Below are 24,270 nucleotides of genomic sequence, written 5' to 3'. Positions count from 1 at the left end.
ACAAATCCAGCCCTACAAAGAATAGTTGATGGAAAATGTCAACACAGGGAGGGAAACTACACCCTAGAAAAAGCACAAAAGTAATCTTCCAACAAACCCAAAAGAAGATACCCACACAAACATAAAAATAACATCAAAAATAACAGGAAGCAACAATCACTATTCCTTAATATCTCTTAACAACAATGGACTCAACTTCCCAATAAAAAGACATAGATTAAGGAGATATTTCTCATGTAAATTTTCAATTTTATCAGAAAATGTTTGTAATTCACCTTTTAATTAATTTAGTAATGTTTTTATGTCTACCATTTTATCTGCATTATTTTTCATGATAATCTTAAATTTAATATGTCTTTTTATATATTTCCTCTATTTTATCAGAAATGTCTTCAATGTAAATCTTTGATTTTATCACAAATGTTTCTAATTCTACCTTCAATTAATTTAGAGTTCTACATATCTATATATGTAAAATTTTCCATGAAATAGTCTATTTTATTGTGTTTGTCTATATATTTCTTGAATTTTACCAGAAATATTTTCCATGTAAATATTCAATTGTATCTGAAAATGTTTATAATTCCACCTTCAATCAACTTAGAATTATCTTTATGCTTATCATTTTATCTGTATAATTTCCATGATAATCTTTAATTTTAACATGATTTTCTATATATTTCTTCAATTTTATCAGAAATATTTCCCATGTAAATCTTCAAGTTTATTAGAAAATGTTTATAATTCCACTTTCAATCAACTTAGGAATACTTTTATATCTACTATTTTTTGTTGTTTTGTCATATTCTTTTGCTTATTTTTTATTTATTTTATTTTATTTTATTTTTATCTCTTAGTTACCTTAGTTTCCAGGGTATAGATCTGGATGGGAGGGGGGGGGAGGATCCTGGAGGAGTTGGGAGAGGAAGAGGTGTAATCAGGATATAATGCATGAAACAAATCTATTCTCAATAAAAGATAAAAGGTATGTTTGATGTCATGTCGTTTTAAAAACTGACTTTTCCTCAAGAGCTTCCTAAGTCAGACAGATCTTACTATAATTGTAGCTCTGGACATAACACTCTCAGCAAAAAGCATTTCTCACTGAGAAATAAGCTTAGGTCCACACAGGCTACTTTCTGTCATAGGGTATCTTTGGAGATTGCCTATGTAAGCAAGATCTGAAGTTTCATTTAAAAAAAAATGGGCATAGGGAAACAGTGTTTTGGTGAACTTCTGGTATCCAGAGCAATCTTTGCAATGATGTTTGTAGAGTGAAACTTGGAAAACAGAGATCACATCTCTCTCCTGAGTCTATTACAAACAAGACAGATAGTACATGAATATGACAAGATGCTGGTTAACCAACCCCAAGCCATTCTAAGCTTCTGAAAATGAGGAAGGTGTGCCCATGACTTAGTTTCAAGATCCATTAGGTCCTGGAACATTCGGGGAGGGGGGGGCCCGCATGCCATTACAGGGTAAAGACATTCCCAAGGAAAGATAAATGGAGCACAGGGCAGCAGTAAAATCGTGAGATTTAGATTAAGAGTGAAATGTAGAGCTACAGAAACTTAGCTTCCATCCAGCACTGTGATATCGTCTGGCAGCATCTCTGTGCCTTGCTTGAAGAACTCTTAGTATCTCCCTCAGCATGAAACCTTCTTGCCATCATCAGCATAAGCAGTGGTCTGTCTATGCCATACCTGTAAAGATTTGGACTGTGAATGACATTTTTATTTCATTGTCAGTATTTGTGTTTATTTTAGACAATGAGTGAAGCTTGACTCTGATTGTTCCAGTAAATCGAAGCAGAAATGCAAGAGGCCACACAGGTTGACAGAAAATGAATGTTAGCAGAAAGGGAAATGAATTCTTAAGACTGAAGACAATTTTCCTTGAAAATGAAATAACATTTGTTTGGGGGGCAGTTATATTTGAGTTCTCATTATGACTGTCATTTTTACAGTATTACTAGTTAGAATCACTCTGAAGGGTTTCTCACAGGCCAGAACAATTGAAAGAGTCTCTCCTTCTCTCCAGGTCGGTGATCCTCACCACCACAGAAAAGGTTGCCTCAGTTGGAGACAAATAAAGGACTCTAATTAGGGCTCTTGGGAGGTACAGCAATTGTTTGAGACTGTTACTCAACCCCATGAACTCATTAACAAGCTTCTTTCTGTTTGCATAGGCAGAGAAAGAGCGGCAAGTTCATTTTGGCCGAGCAAGCATGGGCCTGAGAGAATTCATATTTTATAAGGGAGGATTATTGTTTCAGAGAGGAATCCAGGCAGCAAACAGACACAGGTAACTGGGTATAAACAGAAGAAGAGAGGAGAAAGCAGAGAAGAAGGGAAAGGAACTGGGATTGAAGAAGAAGCCCATATGAAGAACAGTTCTTGGAAAGGAGGAGGAGAGAAAGCCTAGAATCTAGTGCCATTCCCAGAGACAGTCTCCTGAAGGCCTGGGTGTGGCATTAGAATGGAGCAATACCGGCTGTTTCTAATCTCTGTGGCACTTTGTTTCAAGATTCAAATTCAAGAAGGGAGAACTGGTTTCCTGGGTGTAAAAACATATTCTTGTTGGTCAAGAGGACAGGGAGATTTGAGAGTCCCACCAGGCCGTATTCAATGGAAAGCTACTTCCTCCATGGGGAAACCCCAGTCACTACAATAACTTGCTATGTCTAAATGGGATACCAACTGTCCCAGGTATCCAAAGTTTGGATACCTTTGTATACTTGTTGCTTCCGTCCTGGAGCTGAAAATTGTTAGCGTCCCTCTGATTTGACTTAACCTACAACATCCTTGAAATACAAAAACGGATCCACAAAGAGTTAATGTTCTAGTATAAACTGTTAAATCAGCTTCCATTTTTTTTCTGTTTTTTAAAAACTCTCCATTCTTGAAACAAAACAAAAACAATAAAACAACTGTGTGTGTATGTGTGTGTGTGTGTGTGTGTGTGTGCTAACACCATGCTATCTTCAGTGTAGGCTATAAATGCATGGGTTAGACTGCTTGACATAGCTGTAGCATGAATTCTTCCAACTATTAAAGAATGTGAGATGTATTTCTTAGCCTGACATGTGATTCAGGACTTTTACTTGTAAAGTTTTGATATACATTGAGGAATGATTACATTAAGCTAAATAATCATGTTCACCACTTCAGATACTGATTATTTTTGTCGTGAGTACATGTAAAAATCTGTTCTCTCAGCATTGAAATGGGCAATGTCCTATTGACGATGGTTCCCTTGATACACAAGAGAGCATACCGCACAATACAGTTCTGCAGGCTTTGTCTTATCTCTCTTCCCCACTGCTTCATTCCTGGCAGCTGGCAACTGTCGTTCTACAAGTTTGATTTCAATGCTGTTGTAAGTTCAACATTTTTAGCTTTTACAAGTAAGTCTTCCTATGCCTGCCTTCTCACTTAGCACCACCCCTTGGGTTCAGCCACATTTCCACACAAGATTTTCCTTCTTTGGAAGAGAATTCTATTCTCTAGTTTGGATATGCCATACCTTTATTCTTCATCCACCTGCAGAAGGCACTTAAATTGCTTCAGAATCATTGCTCCTGTGGATAATTCTGCAGTGTATGTGGAGTTCAGCTACCTCTTCAACATGCAGATTTAAGTTTTCTTGGCTATAACTCTCGAAGGTAGGACAGCTGGACCATATGGCAGTTCTAATTTCGGCTTATTGATGATTCACCATTGCATGTTCTATCCTGGGTACCCTTACATTCCCACCAACACCAGTGTTCCCTTTCCTCCGTATGCTCAGCAACATTTGCTCTCTTCCATGGTTTTGATAAGAGCCATTCAAACAGGTGTGTCGTGACGCATTATACTGTGATTGTAATGCACATTTTCTTGATGATTCCTGATACTGAGTAGTTTTTTTATGGATCTTTTGGGCAGCTTGACTCATGAATCATATCTGTTCAAATCTTTTCCTGTTTTTTCCCCACTGGGCTGTTTTCCTCCTAATGTTGAGTCAGGCTCTGTCTAGATTCTGATGTTATTAGTTCTTTATTAAATGTATAGCTTGCAAACAATTTCTTCCATCTTGGTCTGCTGCTTTGCTGTGCTCTGAGTTTTCTTTGTGCACAAGCTTCATAGTTTGCTACAGTCCCATTATTCTCTTTTTGCATTTTCTGACAGTACTTGTGGTCTTATATTCACAAAATCATGCACATACAGTGTTGTGATTCCCTACATGTCCAGTATCATCACAGTTTTAGCCTTATGTTTATGTCTATAACCATGTTTGTTGATTTTTGCATGTAATGAGAAACAGGAATCTTATTTTATTTACTTTTTTTGCATACCTTGTTGTATCAACACTGCTCATAAAGAGGCTGTCTTTATTCATTGTGTGTCTTGACCATATTCAATGGAAAAATCAGTAAACTATGAATGTGTAGGTTTATTTCTGTTCTCTGTATCCTGTTGCTCTTGTCATTGGGTCTGCTCGAGGGTAGTACTATGTTGTTTTGACTACTATGGTTTTGTAATATATTTTAAAGGCAGACAACACAATGCTTACAGTTTTATATTAGGGTTTTGTTTTGTTTTGTATTGTTTTGTTTTTTGACTCCTTTTAGGTACTAAATAGAATTTAGGACTGTTTTTATTGTTTCTGGGGGGAATATCACTGGAATTTCACTGGAATTGCACTGAATCTACATATAACCTTGGGTAGCACAGATATTTTAACTGTATTAATTCAAATTCAAAATGGGATATTCTACCCACTTTTGTCTTCTTCAACTTGTTCCAATAATATCATATAGTTTTAAGTATGCAAATCTATCAATGCCTCCAATAACTTTATTCCTAAGTATTTTATGAGTTTACTTCACTTTATTAAATTTTATTTCATTTGTATGTGTAATATATGTATCTATTTTTGAGTGTGCACCTGTGCATATGCATGTTGAGGTTACTTTAATGTCCGTGTCTTCATAGATAACTCCCACCTAATTCTTATTTATTTATTTATTTATTTATTTGTGGAGGAATCTTACACATGCTCTTGGGACTCATCAATTTATTTAGGCTAATTGGCTAGTTTGCTTTATGGATATTCCCGTCTCTTTCTCTTTAACGTTGAGATTAAAATGTGTGCTAATGTGTGGCAACTCCCAGCTTTCATTTAGGTTCTGAGAATTTTAATTCCAGTCCTCCTTCTTATATGTCATAGTTTGCCCACTGACTCATATCTTTATGCTCCTCATTTAATCATTTTTAATACTATTTGAAATGGTGAGAGTGCTACTGATTTGTATATTTATATTAGGAACTACAACCTCACTGAATTAATTTGTGAGTTCTAACAGTTTTGAGAAATCTCTAGAGTTATGTTTTTGACTATGACATCAGCAAGCAAATTATTTCTTCCTTTTCTGTTTAGTTGCTATTTGTTTTTCTTAACTAAATACTCTAAGACTCATAGACATTTTTGTTTAGCATGAGAGTTCATAAACTTCAAGTGTTGACATTTAATTCTCCTTGTATGCTCACATTTTACATTCAATAAAAACTATCTATCTATCTATCTATCTAGCTAGCTATCTATCTATCTATCATCTATCTTCACATCTATCTATCTTCACTCTTAGACCTAGGAAAACCCAGCTGGATATAGTAAAACAATATAGCAAACAGAAGTGCTTCAAATGGCCAGAGAAGCTTGTTGCCTCTTGTCCCACCATGGACACTGTCAGTGACAGCAAACAGGCACAATGGCATGTTGATGCTTGGCTTTCTGCTTACTGCTAAGATACTCATAGAGGCCATTATGCTGCTGTCAAAGTTGAAGCTGTAGGGCTAAGCAAACGTCAGCTTTTTAGAAAGCAGCAACAGATGGCCTTATCTGGCATCAATGGGAGGAGAAGCTCTTGGTCCTATAAAGGCTCAACACCCCAGTATAGGGGAATGCAAGGGCGGTGAGGTGGGGAATGGGTGGATGGGTGGGGAACACCCTCATAGAAGCAGGGGGAGTGGGGTGGGATAGGGAGTTTGTAGAGGAGAAACCTGGAAATAGGATAACATTTGAAATGTAAATAAAGAAAATATACAGTAAAAGAAAGAATTGATTAAAAAAAAAAAAAAGAAAGCAGCAACAGAGGAACACTTCACTTCTTAGTATCCTCCTGGTAGCAAGCACTCCTCTGGGATACGAGGTCCTTAGGGTTCACAACAACCATTTAAGCAAATGTAGATATGAAAAGGGATTCTATGATGGAAGAACTAACTTTCAAAGTTTATTTTATCTTAATTATTTAAATTTAAACCACTTACACTTGATTCAGATTTTAGGAAATATTTAAGTACTTTTGGCACAACTTGTGTATGAGAATCTATTTCGTTTCAACTGCAAGTCTTGACAAATCTAAATATAGAGTATTTCTTGTGAAAGTACACTGTCCCAGTGTGTAAAATCCACATTGGTTTTTAGAGACGTAGTAGAAAATAAAATAAATGTAAAATATTCTATTAACATAGATTTGGTAACTAGGTCTTGAAAGGATAATATTTTGGATACATCAGATTAAAGAAAATGTGTTATTATACTTAATTTCCCCAGCTTCTTCTCTGCCTTTTAGAAGTGGCTACTTGCAAGTTTAAAATTACAGACATGGCTCATATTATATCTCTATTAGACAGTGTGGATTGTGAGGCTTTTTGAAAACCTCAGCCATTGTCCCCTCTCTCCTCTCGGCCATGTAATTCCATTGTCCCCTCTCCTCTTGGCCATGTAACTCCATGTAGCTTCGCTCAAAGAGGTGGGGAGCTGGAATGCTTTTGCTCTTGAGTTTTCATAACAAAATTTCCATTTATAATCTTCATAACAAAGTTTCCATTTATAATCAACAATAGAGTGAACAAAAATACCTTCTTTCCAAATGGCAACTAGAGGGGTACTTCGGTTTGTAAGAGGAATGAACAACAAACCCATTTACATGAACAAATGGAGCTGTAACTATGAAGGCTAAAACATAAATACAAGAGAGGAATTAGTTCTCCCAAAGGGCTGTGAGTATGGTTAGCAGAAGCAAGAGTTATCTAACAGGACTAACTCAACCTTAGGAATTCTCAGGATTGCATTCACCCTATTAACAGTATCCATATACAGTCATCACAAAGAATGGGAATCTTCCTCTCAGCACATTTTTGATGTTATTAATTTCAAATCAGTCAGTTCCCCTTCTTCTCCTTCTTTCTGCTTCTTCTCCACGCAGTGGGACACAGTCACCAAGACTTTCTTCATCCCTGCATCATCGATAGCAAAGCGTGCCTAGAGTGGAGGCCAGTGAACCTTTCTCACAGGCATGCTCTCCTGTGAGGGAAGAAGTCACAGAGAGCGAGACACGTATTTAGCAGATAATTTCTTCCACAGAGATAGGAGCCAGCTGCATGTCTTGAAAAGCACAGCCATCTGCTCTGTTCCTGGGTCAGCCTTTGCCTCTCCCAGATTCAATCACTTGGGATTGGCAGAGCTGGGCACTTCAGTAGTGCCTAGGACAAAACAAAGAAAAAAAAAACTTGTGCCCGGAGGACAGCATGCCAGCTTTTCTCAGGGGAATCCTGAAACCACCTCCTGGGATGTGTTTCCTGTGTCATCACAGGAGACAGGGGAGAAGGTGTCCCTGCCAAAACCACATGATGGGCATTCTGTGGCCCGCTGCCTGGCTCTCCCCAAGTCCTGCCTTCCCCATTCTGACCTTCCACTGTGCAGAGAACAGGCCTGCCAGAGAGCCTTGCTATTTTTACTTCTCTGCAAGGGGATCTCAGGTTACAAATTATATACGGATGAGGTAAGTTCCAGGTACGCAGACTCATGTTTCCAATTTAGCTTGGCACTGATTTCGAACATTAAACAGTCCCGCCCCAGCCCTCCCTGTTTCCACTCCCCTCCCTTCTTTGGCATCTCATTTCATCCTGCTTCTTAGGGTCACTTTCTCCCTGCCACCCTGTGCATCCCTCACCTTGCAGGCTGCATGAGGGCAGGTGGTGATGGTGGTGGTAGTGGTGGTGGTGGTGGTGGTGGGGTACCAGGAAGAGTCAAGTTCTGGACAGATACAAGTGATTCCTACTTCCTGTTACTGAGCCGTAGCAGCAGTGCTGACACCTTCTTCTGCTATGGTGGCTGTTTGTAGTTAAAGTTTAGAAGTTTTCCATCGCTTTCATTCGTGCAGTCACAGTTAAGCCCCAAGACAGCTTGAGGAGGTTGGGATTGCTGTAATTATCTACCAGTTGCAGAATTAAAAAAATAAAAGCCAGACTCAGAGAAGTTAGTGTTTTGACCAGAGCACACAGGCAAAATGAAGCACAGCAGTAAAAAGGATGACTAAAACCCGTCTGGCCTGTTGTCCTCCTGTGAAACACCAAGTCTCTAGAAGAACACCTTTCCTTTCCTCCTCCCTAAATTTTCCCTTCCTTCCATCATTCCTCAGTCTCAGTTCGGTTGGACTTTAGTTGGAATGTCTCCTCAAAGTTACTTGCATGACAAACACTTTGAGTCTTTTCTGCATTCCTTCTTATGAAAGTAAAATGTCGACGTGAATTTAATCAGAATGGAAGTTTTAGGAATGGGGGCCACTAAATTTAGGCTAAAATAAACAAGGGTTGTTAAGAGTCAGAACTCAAATGCCTGCTAATTTTGCTTCTAAAAGCTAAAGGTATCTATTAACTGGTATACCCATCTTTAGGATATACCCTAAAGTTTATAGTTTATAGTATAGGATGTATGGAAAATTGGAAAAATCAGACAACATTATTCCCAACCAGAATCTTGCAATCAAGGAGAACACTTGAATTGTTCCTAGGGAAAGAAATAGCTTTAATTTTAAAATGCAGCTTTGAATTTGGTGATACTGTGCATACTTGTTAGAGATGTAGACATTTGCACATAGCCATGATCCCAGTTTAGTGTTTAACTCTTCTCTCTGCTTGTCAGGGTAGCTGTTTACGCTCCTTGACTGCAGTATTGGAGCCCTCTTAAAGGTGGGTATAGTCTCTTGTTCATGAGCTTCTTCATTCTCTTACATGTATACACAATTCACAATGTAATAAAGTGGGCATGGGATGATGCAGGGCCTGGCAAGGTTTTTCAGTGTATTTGTGTCCCTGTTTCCTCATTTGTATATTTGGAATGACAAAAGAGCTACAGTAGAACTTTGTGGAAAGCATTACATGAGTGTCTAAAAGACATTTAGAATGACCTTAGTAAATAATATTTGATTAAAAGACAGGCTGGGAAAACTACAAAACCTGTGACTTGGAACAGAGACCCACCTCCCACATAGAATGACACAATAGTGACTCAAATTGTGGGAGAGGGGAGTAGGAGGGGAAAGGGGAGCATGATCAGGTATGGAGGAGGGCAGGAGAGAAGCCCTAGGGACCAGCAGAATGAATGGAAATATGCAAACTTGGGTGGTGGGAAGTGGGGGTACCCTGTAGAAAGGATCAGAGACTTGGGATGTGAGAGATTTCAGGATTCAAAGGGAGGGACCTTAGATGAAATGCCCAACTGTGGGGAGAGGGAACTTGTAGACACCATCTCTGGTAGAAAGACAGGGCATCAAGTGGGGAAGGGGGAGGGGTGTTGCCATCCCCAACCAAAATCTCTGACCCAGAATTGTTCCTGTCTAAAAGAACTACCGGAAAACAAAGGAGAAGAGACTGAGGGAAAGGTGGTCCAGTGGCCAGCCCAATTTGGGATCCATCTCAATGGGAGGCTCCAAGGTCTGACACTATTACTGATGCTATGGTGTGCTTACAGACAAGAGCCTAGCATGATGGTCTTCTGTGAGGCCCAACAAGCAGCTGACTGAAACAGACACAGATATTTAAACCAACTGAAGCCAGGGACTCCTGTGGTTGAATTAGGGAAAGGCTGGAAGAAGGTGAGGAGGAGAGCTACCCCATAGGAAGACCAGTGGTCTCAACTGACCTGGACCCCTGAGATCTGTCAGACACTGAGCCACCAACCAGTCAGCATACACGAGCTGTTCAGAGGCCAACACATATACAGCAGAGGACTGCCAGGTCTGCCCTCAGTGAGAGAAGATGCATTAATCCTAGAAAGACTTGAGGCCCCAGGAAGTCCTAGTGTTGCAGGTGGCATCCTCTTGGAGACAGAGGGGAAGAGGAATGGGACAAGGAACTGTGGAAGGTAAGGGGTTACCGGGAGAGGGGCAATGGCTGGAATGTAAAAAAATAAAAAATGTAATATTAAAAAATTGCAATTAAGGCCCACTCCCTGAGGCAGAACCTATACCTGCCTGACAGTGTTAAAGTCTCCCAGAACCTGAGACTAGGTAGGTTCCCAAAGACAGGCTGGGAAGATGTCTCAGCAGGTAAGCCCCTACCATGCAAAGTGAGGGCCTGATTGTAAGCCTCCACAATGCCTTTGAAAGCCAAATGTAGTAATTCACATCTTTAATTCAAGTGCTCTTACAGTGAGGTGGGAGGCAGAGACAGGGCAGTTCCCAGAAGCATATGGACAAGCTCCCTGGTATATGTCACAGTGAACAATTAACAGACCCTGTCTCACATAAAGTGGTAGGAGGGGATCCACACCACCAGAAGCTTCTCTCTGGTTCCACATGAATGCTCTAATGGATGAACACCTATAATCACAGAGACAAAAAACAAACAAAAACAAAAACTAAGATATATGGTTAATTTGTATGCAAGGGTATATAAATAGCACACACACACATACACACATACACACACAGAGGGAGAGAGAGAGGGGGAGAGAGAGAGAACCAGCACATCAAATTATAGCTTGTATAACTAATACTCAACAGCCTTGATTCTCTTTTCTTTCCCTCATAGTCTCTGAGTAAGTTGCCATTTCACAAGGATGAAGCAATGAATTCTTGAGAGAGCTCCAATGGTATTTGTCATCTCCAGTCTCCTTTCTAGCACAGATCAGGCAATATTTGGGGAAAAGGAGTACGTTCTGTATTGGAGAACAGAAGAACATGTGATGAAACTCCATGAGATTAGCAAGGTAAATAGAACCAATGTGGGAGACAGGCTTCAGAAGCTACTGAATTCCATCAGACTATGTCCTTCTCTCTTTTCCTCTGAATCACTTGTAATCTTGGGAGGGAATTTTAGGGGTGATAACCTCAGTTTGTTCTCTTGTGATGGGTCCTGGCATATATCACTGTAGATGACAGTATCTTCCAGACTGACTCACTGATTCCTTGGAAAAAAGAAGGAATGGGAGGGGTGCCTGCTAATCCATTCATTCAATTGTTTTTCCATATGATAGAAAAGCAAAACATGTCTTCTAATCTGAGCATTTTAGTATTGAGATCATCCTATTATCTTTTATTTTTGTGCATTTTCTTTTTTCTTTTTTTTTTTTTTTTAGTTAGTTAGTTAGTTTATTTTTTTTTGTCTTTTTTTTTATTTGATATAATTTATTTACATTTCAAATGATTTCCCCTTTTCTAGCCCCCCCCCACTCCCCGAAAGTCCCGTAAGTCCCCTTCTCTTCCCCTGTCCTCCCTCCCACCCCTTCCCAGTTCCCCGTTCTGGTTTTGCCAAATACTGTTTCACTGAGTCTTTCCAGAACCAGGGACCACTCCTGCTTTCTTCTTGTATCTCATTTGATGTGTGGATTATGTTTTGGGTATTCCAGTTTTCTAGGTTAATAACCACTTATTAGTGAGTGCATACCATGATTCACCTTTTGAGTCTGGGTTACCTCACTTAGTATGATGTTCTCTAGCTCCATCCATTTGCCTAAGAATTTCATGAATTCATTGTTTCTAATGGCTGAATAGTACTCCATTGTGTAGATATACCACATTTTTTGTATCCACTCTTCTGTTGAGGGATACCTGGGTTCTTTCCAGCATCTGGCAATTATAAATAGGGCTGCTATGAACATAGTAGAGCATGTATCCTTATTACATGGTGGGGAATCCTCTGGGTATATGCCCAGGAGTGGTATAGCAGGATCTTCTGGAAGTGAGGTGCCCAGTTTTCGGAGGAACCGCCAGACTGCTTTCCAGAGTGGTTGTACCAATTTGCAACCCCACCAGCAGTGGAGGAGTGTTCCTCTTTCTCCGCACCCTCTCCAACACCTGCTGTCTCCTGAATTTTTAATCTTAGCCATTCTGACTGGTGTAAGATGAAATCTTAGGGTTGTTTTGATTTGCATTTCCCTAATGACTAATGAAGTGGAGCATTTTTTAAGATGCTTCTCCGCCATCCGAAGTTCTTCAGGTGAGAATTCTTTGTTTAACTCTGTACCCCATTTTTTAATAGGGTTGTTCGGTTTTCTGGAGTCTAACTTCTTGAGTTCTTTATATATATTGGATATTAGCCCTCTATCTGATGTAGGATTGGTGAAGATCTTTTCCCAATTTGTTGGTTGCCGATCTGTCCTCTTGATGGTGTCCTTTGCCTTACAGAAACTCTGTAACCTTATGAGGTCCCATTTGTCAATTCTTGCTCTTAGAGCATACGCTATTGGTGTTCTGTTCAGAAACTTTCTCCCTGTACCGATGTCCTCAAGGATCTTCCACAGTTTCTTTTCTATTAGCTTCAGAGTGTCTGGCTTTATGTGGAGGTCCTTGATCCATTTGGATTTGAGCTTAGTACAAGGAGACAAGGATGGATCAATTCGCATTCTTCTGCATGCTGACCTCCAGTTGAACCAGCACCATTTGTTGAAAAGGCTATCTTTTTTCCATTGGATGTTTTCAGCCTCTTTGTCGAGGATCAAGTGGCCATAGGTGTGTGGGTTCATTTCTGGATCTTCAATCCTGTTCCATTGATCCTCCTGCCTGTCACTGTACCAATACCATGCAGTTTTTAACACTATTGCTCTGTAGTATTGCTTGAGGTCAGGGATACTGATTCCCCCAGATTTTCTTTTGTTGCTGAGAATAGTTTTAGCTATCCTGGGTTTTTTGTTGTTCCAGATGAATTTGATAATTGCTCTTTCTAACTCTGTGAAGAATTGAGTTGGGATTTTGATGGGTATTGCATTGAATCTGTATAGTGCTTTAGGCAAAATGGCCATTTTAACTATATTGATTCTACCGATCCATGAGCATGGGAGGTTTTCCCATTTTTTGAGGTCTTCTTCCATTTCCTTCTTCAGAGTCTTGAAGTTCTTGCCATACAGATCTTTCGCATGTTTGGTAAGAGTCACCCCAAGATACTTTATACTGTTTGTGGCTATTGTGAAGGGGGTCATTTCCCTAATTTCTTTCTCAGCCTGCTTATCCTTTGAGTATAGGAAGGCCACTGATTTGCTTGAGTTGATTTTGTAACCTGCCACTTTGCTGAAGTTGTTTATCAGCTGTAGGAGCTCTCTAGTGGAGTTCTTTGGGTCACTTAGGTAGACGATCATGTCGTCTGCAAATAATGATAGTTTGACTTCCTCCTTTCCAATTTGTATCCCTTTGACCTCCTTATGTTGTCGAATTGCCCGAGCTAGTACCTCAAGTACAATATTGAAAAGATAAGGAGAAAGGGGGCAGCCTTGTCTGGTCCCTGATTTCAGTGGGATTGCTTCAAGTTTCTCTCCGTTTAGTTTGATGCTGGCTACCGGTTTGCTGTATATTGCTTTTACTATGTTTAGGTATGGGCCTTGAATTCCTGTTCTCTCCAAGACTTTAAGCATGAAAGGATGCTGAATTTTGTCAAATGCTTTTTCAGCATCCAATGAAATGACCATGTGGTTTTGTTCTTTGAGTTTGTTTATGTAGTGGATTGTATTGATGGATTTCCGTATATTGAACCAACCCTGCATTCCCGGGATAAAGCCTACTTGATCATGGTGGATGATCGTTTTGATGTGTTCTTGGATTCGGTTGGCAAGAATTTTGTTGAGTATTTTTGCATCGATGTTCATAAGGGAAATTGGTCTGAAGTTCTCTTTCTTTGTTGGATCTTTGTGTGGCTTTGGTATCAGCGTAATTGTGGCTTCGTAGAAGGAATTGGGTAGTGTTCCTTCTGTTTCTATTTTGTGGAATAGTTTGAAGAGTATTGGTGTTAACTCTTCTTTGAAGGTCTGGTAGAATTCTGCACTGAAACCATCTGGTCCTGTGCTTTTTTTGGTTGGAAGACTTTCTATGACTCCTTCTATTTCTTTAGGCTTTATGGGACTGTTTAGATGGTCTAGTTGGTCCTGATTTAATTTTGGTATTTGGTATCTGTCAAGGAAATTGTCCATTTCCTCCAGATTCTCCAGTTGTGTTGAGTACAGGCTCTTGTAGTAGGATCTGATGATTTTTTGGATTTCCTCAGTTTCCGTTGTTATGTCTCCCTTTTCATTTCTAAGTTTGTTAATTTGGATACTTTCTCTGTGCCCTTTGGTCAGTCTGGCTAAGGGTTTATCTATCTTGTTGATTTTCTCAAAGAACCAGCTCCTAGTTTTGTTGATTTTTTGTATGGTTCTCTTTGTTTCTACTTGATTGATTTCGGCCCTGAGTTTGATGATTTCCTGCCTTCTACTCCTCCTGGGTGAAATAGCTTCTTTTTGTTCTAGGGCTTTCAGGTGTGTCATTAAGTTGGTAATGTATGCTCTCTCCATTTTCTTTTTGGAGGCACTCAGGGCTATGAGTTTTCCTCTTAGCACTGCTTTCATTGTGTCCCATAGATTTGGGTATGTTGTGTTTTCATTTTCATTGTGTTCTAAAAAGTCTTTAATTTCTTTCTTTATTTCTTCCTTGACCAAGGTGTCATTGAGTAGAGTATTGTTCAATCTCCACGTGTTTGTGGGTTTTCTGTTGTTTCTGTTGCTATTGAAGACCACTTTTATTCCATAGTGATCAGATAGGAGGCATGGGATTAGTTCTATCTTTTTATATTTGTTGAGGTTTGTCTTGTGACCAATTATATGGTCGATTTTGGAGAAGGTACCATGAGGTGCTGAAAAAAAGGTATATTCTTTTGTTTTAGGATAGAATGTTCTATATATATCAGTTAAATCTAATTGGTCCAAAGCTTCAATTAGTTTCATTGTGTCCTTGTTTAGTTTCTGTTTTCCTGATCGGTCCATTGAGGAAAGTGCAGTGTTGAAGTCACCCACAATTATTGTGTTAGGTGCAATGTGTGCTTTGAGTTTTAATAAAGTTTCTTTTATGAAAGAGGGTGCCCTTGCATTTGGAGCATAGATGTTCAGGATTGAGAGTTCTTCTTGTTGTATTTTTCCTTTGACCAGCAAGAAGTGTCCCTCAGAGTCTCTTTTGATGACTTTGGGTTGAAAGTCAATTTTATCTGATATTAAAATGGCTACTCCAGCTTGTTTCCTGAGACCATTTGCTTGTAAAATTGTCTTCCAGCCTTTTACTCTAAGGTAGTGTTTGTCTTTGACCCTGAGGTGTGTTTCCTGTAAGCAGCAAAATGTAGGGTCCTGTTTACGTATCCAGTCAGTTAGTCTGTGTCTTTTTATTGGGGCATTGAGTCCATTGATGTTAAGAGATATTAAGGAATAGTGATTGTTACTTCCTATCATTTTTGACGTTATTTTTTAAATTTGATTGCTTAACTTATTTGGGTTTGATGAAAGGTTACTATCTTGCTTTTTTCAGGGTGGAGTTTCCCTCCTTGTATTGGTGTTGTCCTCCTATTATCCTTTTTAGGGCTGGGTTTGTGGATAGATATTGGGTGAACTTGGTTTTGTCGTGAAATATCTTAGTTTCTCCATCTATGGTGATTGAGAGTTTTGCTGGATATAGTAGTTTTGGTTGGCATTTGTGTTCTCTTAGAGTCTGCATGAGATCTGCCCAGGACCTTCTAGCCTTCATAGTCTCAGGTGAAAAGTCTGCTGTGATTCTGATAGGTCTTCCTTTATATGTTACTTGGCCTTTTTCTCTTACTGCCTTTAGTATTCTTTCTTTGTTTAGAACATTTGGTGTTTTGATTATTATGTGATGGGAAGTATTTCTGTTCTGGTCCAGTCTGTTTGGAGTTCTGTAGGCTTCTTGTATATTCATGGGCATCTCTCTCTTTAGGTTAGGGAAGTTTTCTTCCATAATTTTATTGAAGATATTTGCTGGCCCTTTAAGTTGTAAATCTTCACTCTCATCTATGCCTATAATCCTTAGGTTTGGTCTTCTCATTGTGTCCTGGATTTCCTGGATATTTTGGGTTACAAGCTTTTTGCATTTTGCATTTTCTTTAACTGTTGAGTCCATGGTTTCTATGGAATCTTCAGCATCTGAGATTCTTTCTTCTATCTCTTGTATTCTGTTGTTGATATTTGCATCTCTGTCCCCTGATTTCTTCCCAAGGCTTTCTATCTCCAAAGTTGTCTCCCTTTGAGTTTTCTTAGTTGTTTCTACTTCTGATTTTAGATCCTGGATGGTTTTGCTTAGCTCCTTCCCTTGCATGTTTGTGTTTTCCTGTAATTCTTTAAGAGATTTTTGTGTTTCCTCTTTCATGAGCTCAGCCTGTTGACCAAAGTTCTCCTGTATTTCTTTAAGAGATTTTTGTGTTTCGTCTTTCATGACCTCAGCCTGTTGAGCAAAGTTCTCCTGTATTTCTTTAAGTGTTTTTTGCATTTCCTCCTTGTTGGCTTTTGTATTCTCCTGGATTTCTTTCAATGATTTTTGTGTTTCCCTTGCAAGGGCTTCTAACTTTTGATCCATTTTCTCCTCAATGTCCTTCATGTGTTCCTGTACCAGCATCATGACCAGTGATTTTAAATCCAAATCTTGTTTTACTGGTGTGATGGGGTATCCAGGACTTGCTGGTAGAGGAGAATTTGGTTCAGATGTTGCCATATTGCCTTGATTTCTGTTAGTGACGTTTCTGCGTTTGCCTTTTGCCATCTAGCTCTCACTGGTGTTACTTGGTCTTGTCAGTGCTGGACTCACCAGTGCAAGCTGCCCCTTCCCCGTTGGCCTCTGGTGCACAGCTTACACTCTGCACTGCCTATAGACAGGGTGCTGTTGTCCAGGCTGTTCAGATCCCGAAGCAGGCACCTGAAGGCTCCCGCTGGGGCCCGCAGGATTTATTGGAGCACACCGACTTCTCCCAGCTGGCCGCCCGGAAGCCCCCACTAGCCTCTTGAGGGACCTGGAGATGTGGCGGCCACCCAGGCTGATCTGAAGCGGAGAGAGTTGAGCTGGGGGCTTCTGCCTGAGGCCTTGCCCCAGATTGTGTCTGTGGACCAGGTGGAACCCGTGTGCACCCCCAGGGAGCTCCGAAGGTGAATGTTGCTGTGACCTCCCCTGTGCTCCGCTCACTCCGCTGGGCAGCCGATTTCCCCAACCGGGCTGGCGCACACTAGGTTAGCCTTGTCGCCTGGGCCCTGAGTCCAGGCAAACGCCTGGGAGGCCAAGGTCCGAGCAAAGTTCCCCTAGGGCTATGTCTGTTATTTGGGTCCGCCAGGTGACCGGATGGCGGGCGTGCGCGTCCGCGCTCCGCGAAAGCACCGGGAGAGTCTGTTGTGCTAATAACCTCCTGGGCTGGTTGACACACAGATGGCCCACCAAGCCGCCCAGTTCTTGGGGTCAGTCCTGTGCCTTTTGGGGCCTAGACCCCCGTTTTGTTAGCCTCAGGCTACGCTTGTTAGCAGTCTCTGCCCTCCCGAGCACTCTGGCTCCTGTAGGCAAAATGGCGGCGCGTGCACCGGCCGGGGCAAAAAAAAAACTCCTGGCTGGGTTGGCGCCCCGATGGCCACTCGAACAGCCCAGGGCCTGGGTGCAGGCCAACGCCCGTCTGGCTCAGACCCCTGCGGTGTTGGGCCTAGGATTATGTTTGTGTACCTCAGTCTGACCGATCTCTGGAGCCCGGGATCAAGATGGCGGTGAGTCTCTCCTGACTGGCGGGCAGCCGAGTTCTGAAGTGGCTTCCGTGCAGCGAAAGGCTCCGCAGAACCGCAGTTGCTTGCCGCCCGGCTGGTCAGCGAAGGTCAGTGGTCGTGGGCGCAGGGCCTAACTGGACCCTGTGTCGCCTTGGTTCCACTGCTGATGGCCCTTCAGCTGGAGCAGCCACTGCTACCGCCGCCGCCGCCGCCGCCGCCGCCGCCAGTTAGTTTTTTGTGCATTTTCTTAATGCATTGAGGTATAATTTATATAGAATAAATAGTCCCAGTTTAAACAATAGTTTGATGATTCTGGCAATTATGTATAGCCATGCAACCAATATCACTGTCAAGTTCTCTCATGGCTTCTTTCCTTTCTTTCTTTCTTTCTTTCTTTCTTTCTTTCTTTCTTTCTTTCTTTCTTTCTTTCTAACTTTTTTATTGGATATTTTATTTATTTACATTTCAAGTGTTATCCCCCTTCACAATTCCTCCCCCCAGAAACCCTCTATCCCATTCCCCCTCCTCCTGCTTCTATGACGGTGTGCCCCCACCTACCCACCTACTCCTATCTACCCACCCTCAAATTACCCTACACTGGGGCATAAAGCTCAGAATGCCCAAGATACAATTCACAGACCATATGAAGCTCAAGAAGAAGGAAGATCAAAGTGTGGATGCTTCAGTCCTTCTTAGAAGGGGTAAAAAAAAATACAGGAGCAAATATGGAAACAAATGCTTGCCGATAGAAGCCTAATATAGCTGTTTCCTGAGAGGCTCTGCCAGAGCATGACATATACAGAGGCAGATGTTCTTAGCCAACTATTGAACTGAGCATGGGGTCCCCAATGGAGGAGTTAGAATAAGGGCTGAAGGAGCTGAAGGGGTTTGCAACCCCATAGGAAGAACAACAATATCAACCAACCAGAGCTCTCAGGGTCTAAACCACCAAACAAGGAGTATACTTGGAGGGAACCATGACTCCAGTTCTATATGTAGGAGAGGATGGCATTATCGGACATCAATGGGAGAAGAAACCCTTGGTCCCATGTTTTCAAAATGGCCTCTGTTATCCCACATCTCTGCAGCTGGGTACCTCTGTGAGGTACTATCTTTAGTCATCCTGAGTTTAGCTGATGCTCTGTAGTGTTGTGCTTTGGAAAATCATCCCTGTTCATTGCTTTTTATAGCTGAATATATTGCAGAGTTGATGACCATACAGTTTCTTTACATAGCAGACTATGTAAAGATGCCTGTGTGCTTCAAGGGCTGCTATTAGTAATGCTACCCCCATGAGCCTTTGAGCACATGAGTCATTTTGAAATATATGTTTCTTTAATTTAAATCAGTATCTACAAAAAGGGTAATGGGGTAAGCATGTATTCACCATCATATATGTCTGGTTGTTTTCCCAATTACTTTACCACTGTCAGTGGAACCAGCAAGGTATGCCAGTACCACTTGCTCTGCAGTTACCTTATATTCCTAATATTTACTGATGCTCTATAGCTGGTCATCTGTTTACCAGGTGCTCATCTATCTCGTTTGATGAATGTTGATGGAATGTTTAGTTCACCAACCACTTCTTAGAGTTGCACTCTTACTAAACTATATATACTGTATTCTAGACATGAAGGCTCTACCTAATACAAGCTTTACATTTTCTGCAAGTCTGCATCTGTGTTGCTCTGCTCCATTAATGTAGATGAAATTCATGCATTGTCTTTTTCTTTTTTGCTTTTGTATTTGTGTTCTTTCTGATCCACTTAGGATAACACTTACCCAGATGTTTGTATTAACTTTGCAGCTTGTGATCTCATTTTCAACTCATATTTTCTACAGTGTACTTTATTTTTGTTTCTGTTTTATAGATATCTGGTTCAATTTTTTTCTCATGAGAAAAAAATTAGTACCACGTTTTTTTTTAAATATTCATTTTTGGTTGAATTATCTTGGGAGATTTTTGACTAAAAAAAATGTAGTCGATGGTGTGTTTGATCTTACTTCCAAGTCCTGTACGATGGTCTGTGGGTCTGTACTTAGTGTAGCTTATTTTTAATAAGCCCCAGAGCAAAATTGAGTATCTCAACTTGCTTCTTTTTTTCAAAAATATTTTTCCTGTACTATTTTATCTTAATTTCTGAATATAATTTAAGACCAGAATATCAACTTCTTTCATAAAATTTAGGGTAATTGGTATGTTTAGTTTATTAAAATGTAGTGTGATTATCAATGTGCTTGAGTTTGGGTATTCCTTTTTATTGTTCAGTTTCTATTAATCCATTTTATTATCTTCCCATAGTCCCTCTTTACAGATCTTTGGAGATGGTTTGAATACTTTTTTGGCATTTAATTTATTATTTTTGGCTGTTTTTAGTGTTTTAGTGTCCTGGTTGTGATATCTTAGTTTAGCGATTCAAGATATTTCCATTGGGGGAAAAATCATCACAAAAGAAAACTTTTAAAAGACACTGTTATAATATAAATGATAGAACATAGATTACAGGAAAACATCCATAAAATGTGTATCTGGCAAATAAATTATAATATAAGATTTATATTAGAAATAAAACATTGAAACTCCTACAATTTTAGGAAAAGACAAATGACCTAATATGGAGTTGGCAAATTATTTGGACAGACAGTTCCCAAAGTTCATATGTGAGTGGCCAAAAGACACATGGAAATACATTGAATATCACTGTATTAGTCAGGGTTCTTTAGAGGAACAGACTTACTGCAATAACACATATTAAAAAAGGGTTTATTAGGTTGGCTGATGTGATACTGTCTGGGAAGTCCAAGAATGACTGTCTCACACCAGAGAGACCAAGAACCCTAGTTGTTCACTTCGTAAGCTGAATGCTGCAAGAGTCTCAATATGGAGCTAAGGGTATTGAAGATTTCTGAGGAGCTGCTAAATTTCAATCCAGATTGGAAACCTAAAACTGAGTACTATTATCCATGAAGGAATGCAGCCATGGTAGCAACAGATTAGATGACCTTGCCAACAAAAGTGAAGGCAAGGAGGCAAAGGCAAAGGTTTCTTCTTCCATCTTATATCCAGACTCCCACTGGAAGGTGCTGACCACATTTAGGGTGGGTCTTCCCACATCAAATAATCTGGTAAAGAATACCCTTATAGGAATACCGAGTAGCTGGTCTTTTTAGTTGGTTGCAGATCGAGGCAAGTTGGCCACCAAGATTAATCATCAAGGAAGGAGAAAAGAAAGTCAACATCACAGCAAAACACCATTGTTTACTCAGTAAAGCTAAGGTAAAGAGATTGACAAGGTTGAAGCATGGTAACCATAATTATAACACACAATTGATGAAAATGTAAAGTGGTACATCTACCTAAGAAAAAGCAATGACTGTTTATTATAAACTAAAGAAACAATTAACTGGTATTCTAAAATGCCATAATCAAGTCTTCTCAAGATAAGTAAAATATGTGTCTATAAAACATATAAATCTTTTTGAAGCAGCATTTTTTATAATGACCAGAAATGGACATGCCTCAGTAGACTATGAAGAGAGTAGCAAAACAAACTGAGGTTACCCCTCAGGATACTGCTCATCAATGAAAAGGAACCAGTCATATACACCAGGGATGGGTCTCAGAATCATGCCAAGCTAAAGCATTGTCATTGTAAGATTCCACACAGGATGTTCCAGAACAGCCAACACACACTTGTGGTAGAAAAAAAATCACAATTGCGGTTGCCAATGATAGTGGATACAAGGTGAGAAGAAACTGGGGAATGGCATAATGAATTTTCAGTGGAGATGATCTCTGTCCAGGTGGGAATTTGAACTGCACAGGTGTCTACTGGCATTGAAGGTCTTGTTGTGGTTTGTGGCTCCAGAAGGATAGCATTCATAAAGGCAGGGAAGACTTGCCATGGTGCCTGGTCCAGACTAGGGCCATGCTTTCACATAAAGGATTTCCAAGGAATCGGAGAGCAGGGGAGAAGAGTAAATAAAAATAAAATAATATTATTTTATTAATGGATTGAAAGATAAAATGATAAGGAATTAGTATTAAGAAGCTGACTGATCACATTTCCATTCATACACAGAAAGCAGAGGGTGTGACCAAGGAGTAAGATGAGATTATTAAACTCTTGAAGCCTTCCTCCAGTGACTTATTTTCCTCCAGCAAGACAGTACTTCCCAAAGGCTCCATAATCTCCCAAGCAGCACCACCAACTGGGAAATGAGTATTCAACTACATGAGCCCACAGAGGACATTCCTCATTCAAACTGCCACAAAAGTTATATGCAAATTCTTTCCTCTAAAATACAAAAAATTGTTAACATCATTGAGTTAAATTGCTATTTTATGATATTAAGAAATAAATATCTGTTAATCTCTGGTAACTGTTAATAGTATCTTGGATTTTTTTTTAATGCATTCAATGAGAGTATAAAACATTAGTGGTCTGTGGCAATAGACATTTATTTTATGGGCTTCAATTGACTCTAAGATTCAGATTGAAGATGCCTTTTTTTTTTTTAATTCTTAGACACATGCTTTTCTGAGGAAAAATCAGGGACATTTGAGTATAAGGGAAATCATGTAAATCATCCCTTAAAGCATTATTTGTATCATGTCTTCTAAAATCCTTTTGATGGCAACAAGTCACACAGTAGAATTAAGAGGGAAGAAAGTACTTGATGCTAAGGCAATGTATGGGGGACTAACTATGGGGGTGACACATGAAGAACTAAATCCAGGATGGGGTTATGGCTTCACATGAGAGGACTGCCATGGAATTTTGAGGGGAGGGGAGAAATTATTTTTCATGGATTAAAAGATACAATGATCCTGAATTTGTAGTAAGATAATGTGAAAGAGAGAGAAGTGAGTGGAGGTATAGAAAAAATATTGGCCAGAGTATGTAATAGCTGAAGTGAGACATGGGCATAAAGGGATTCATTTCATGGATATTGTTCTCTTGAATTTGCTTGAAATTTTCTATAACAAACTTTCAAATAAGACAAAAATCATGCATTGAATTTATCACTTTTATATATGGGGAAACAGAAGTTCTGAGATGGTGTGTTGTTTGTTCTGTGACGAGATATCTATTTGGCCAAATAGAGCCAGGATTTAGGCCAATGTTTTCTACTTGATGTGGCTGTCAGTCACTTATTTGGTAACTCCTCAAATATTTATTTAATACTAAGTTCTACACAGGTTATGGATAAAAGACAAAGAGTTTCTATTGTCTCAAATCCCCTATTTTAGTGTGTCAATAAGAGATTGCAAGGATGAAAGTGTGCTACATTATAATAGGGTTCTATGTAAATTCTGTTGGGGAATAGGAAAAGAATCCCTTATCGTGACTGAGGTGATTGCACAGAGCATTACAGGACTGAGGTAATGGGAATGGTGTGCAAAGGGCATTGATATGTAGGAAGCTAAAGCATTATGTTATTTTGTAGAGATTTATGTGACCCCAGGGCTGAGAGATAGCTCAGTAGATAAGAGCACTGGTTGCATGAGGACCTGAGTTCAAATCCTCAGCACCTATGTAAAAGACATGCATGGCCTTAAATGCTTGTAACTCTGGAGTTTGGGAGTAGAAGCAGATTCTGGAAGCTCACTGGTCAGCTGACGCATCCAAGGTCATGGACTCTTATATCTCAGGAGAGAAGTATGGATACTCTACTAAACAATGGGATTTAACATTTTGAAGCATATTTCCCAAATACAAAAACCGTCTCACATACTCAATAAAGCACAAGACCTTAGTTCCTACTTCTGACAGAATGAATCAGAGGTGAGATGCTAGAGAAACACCATATGAAAGCTATAGAAAAACTCAGAACAGAGGAACGACTTACATGTCAGAAGGCTACCCAGCAGAGGGATACGATCAGTATAAGAAGCTGAGCCAGAAAGATCCATCAATAATGCTGTTTGCAGAGCTATAGGATGTATAATGAGTTCCCAGACCATCACAGCCTCTACAGGATTGATGAAAAATGGTGTTAGTGGACTGAGGCCCACATGCTTCTCTTATTCTGACTGTAAGGATAAGAAGGTGGTCCTGTCCCAGTGTCTGGCTCAGGTGATATCATTGTTCTCACACAGGCAGAGATTCAGAATGAGAAAGGTTATGAGGAAAAACACGAGCTCCCTTTAGATTTTGAGTTTCAAAGGTACTTTCTGGAACTCTGGGGAGACTTGTCCAGAAGGCAGGTCCAAAGCCCTAAGAGCAAGAACTTAGCTAGAGTTATAGAAAGTGCCAATTCATATTCAATCTCTTCAGTAGACTGTATAATTTTAAAACATTAGAAATCAGAGTCCATAGAAGTGGCAGCATTGAAGACACAGTTAGAAGGGAGACCAGGAGGTAAGGAACAAGAGAAGGGAACTTGGGAGAAGAAGGTAAGCACAATCACAGTGGAGGTCAAAAATGCATTCTCTTGACTGGACAAAACACCAGTTAT

Source organism: Apodemus sylvaticus, chromosome 3 (genome assembly GCF_947179515.1).
Source record: "Apodemus sylvaticus chromosome 3, mApoSyl1.1, whole genome shotgun sequence".
Classification (NCBI taxonomy): domain Eukaryota; kingdom Metazoa; phylum Chordata; class Mammalia; order Rodentia; family Muridae; genus Apodemus; species Apodemus sylvaticus.
This window is presented reverse-complemented; position numbering follows the sequence as displayed.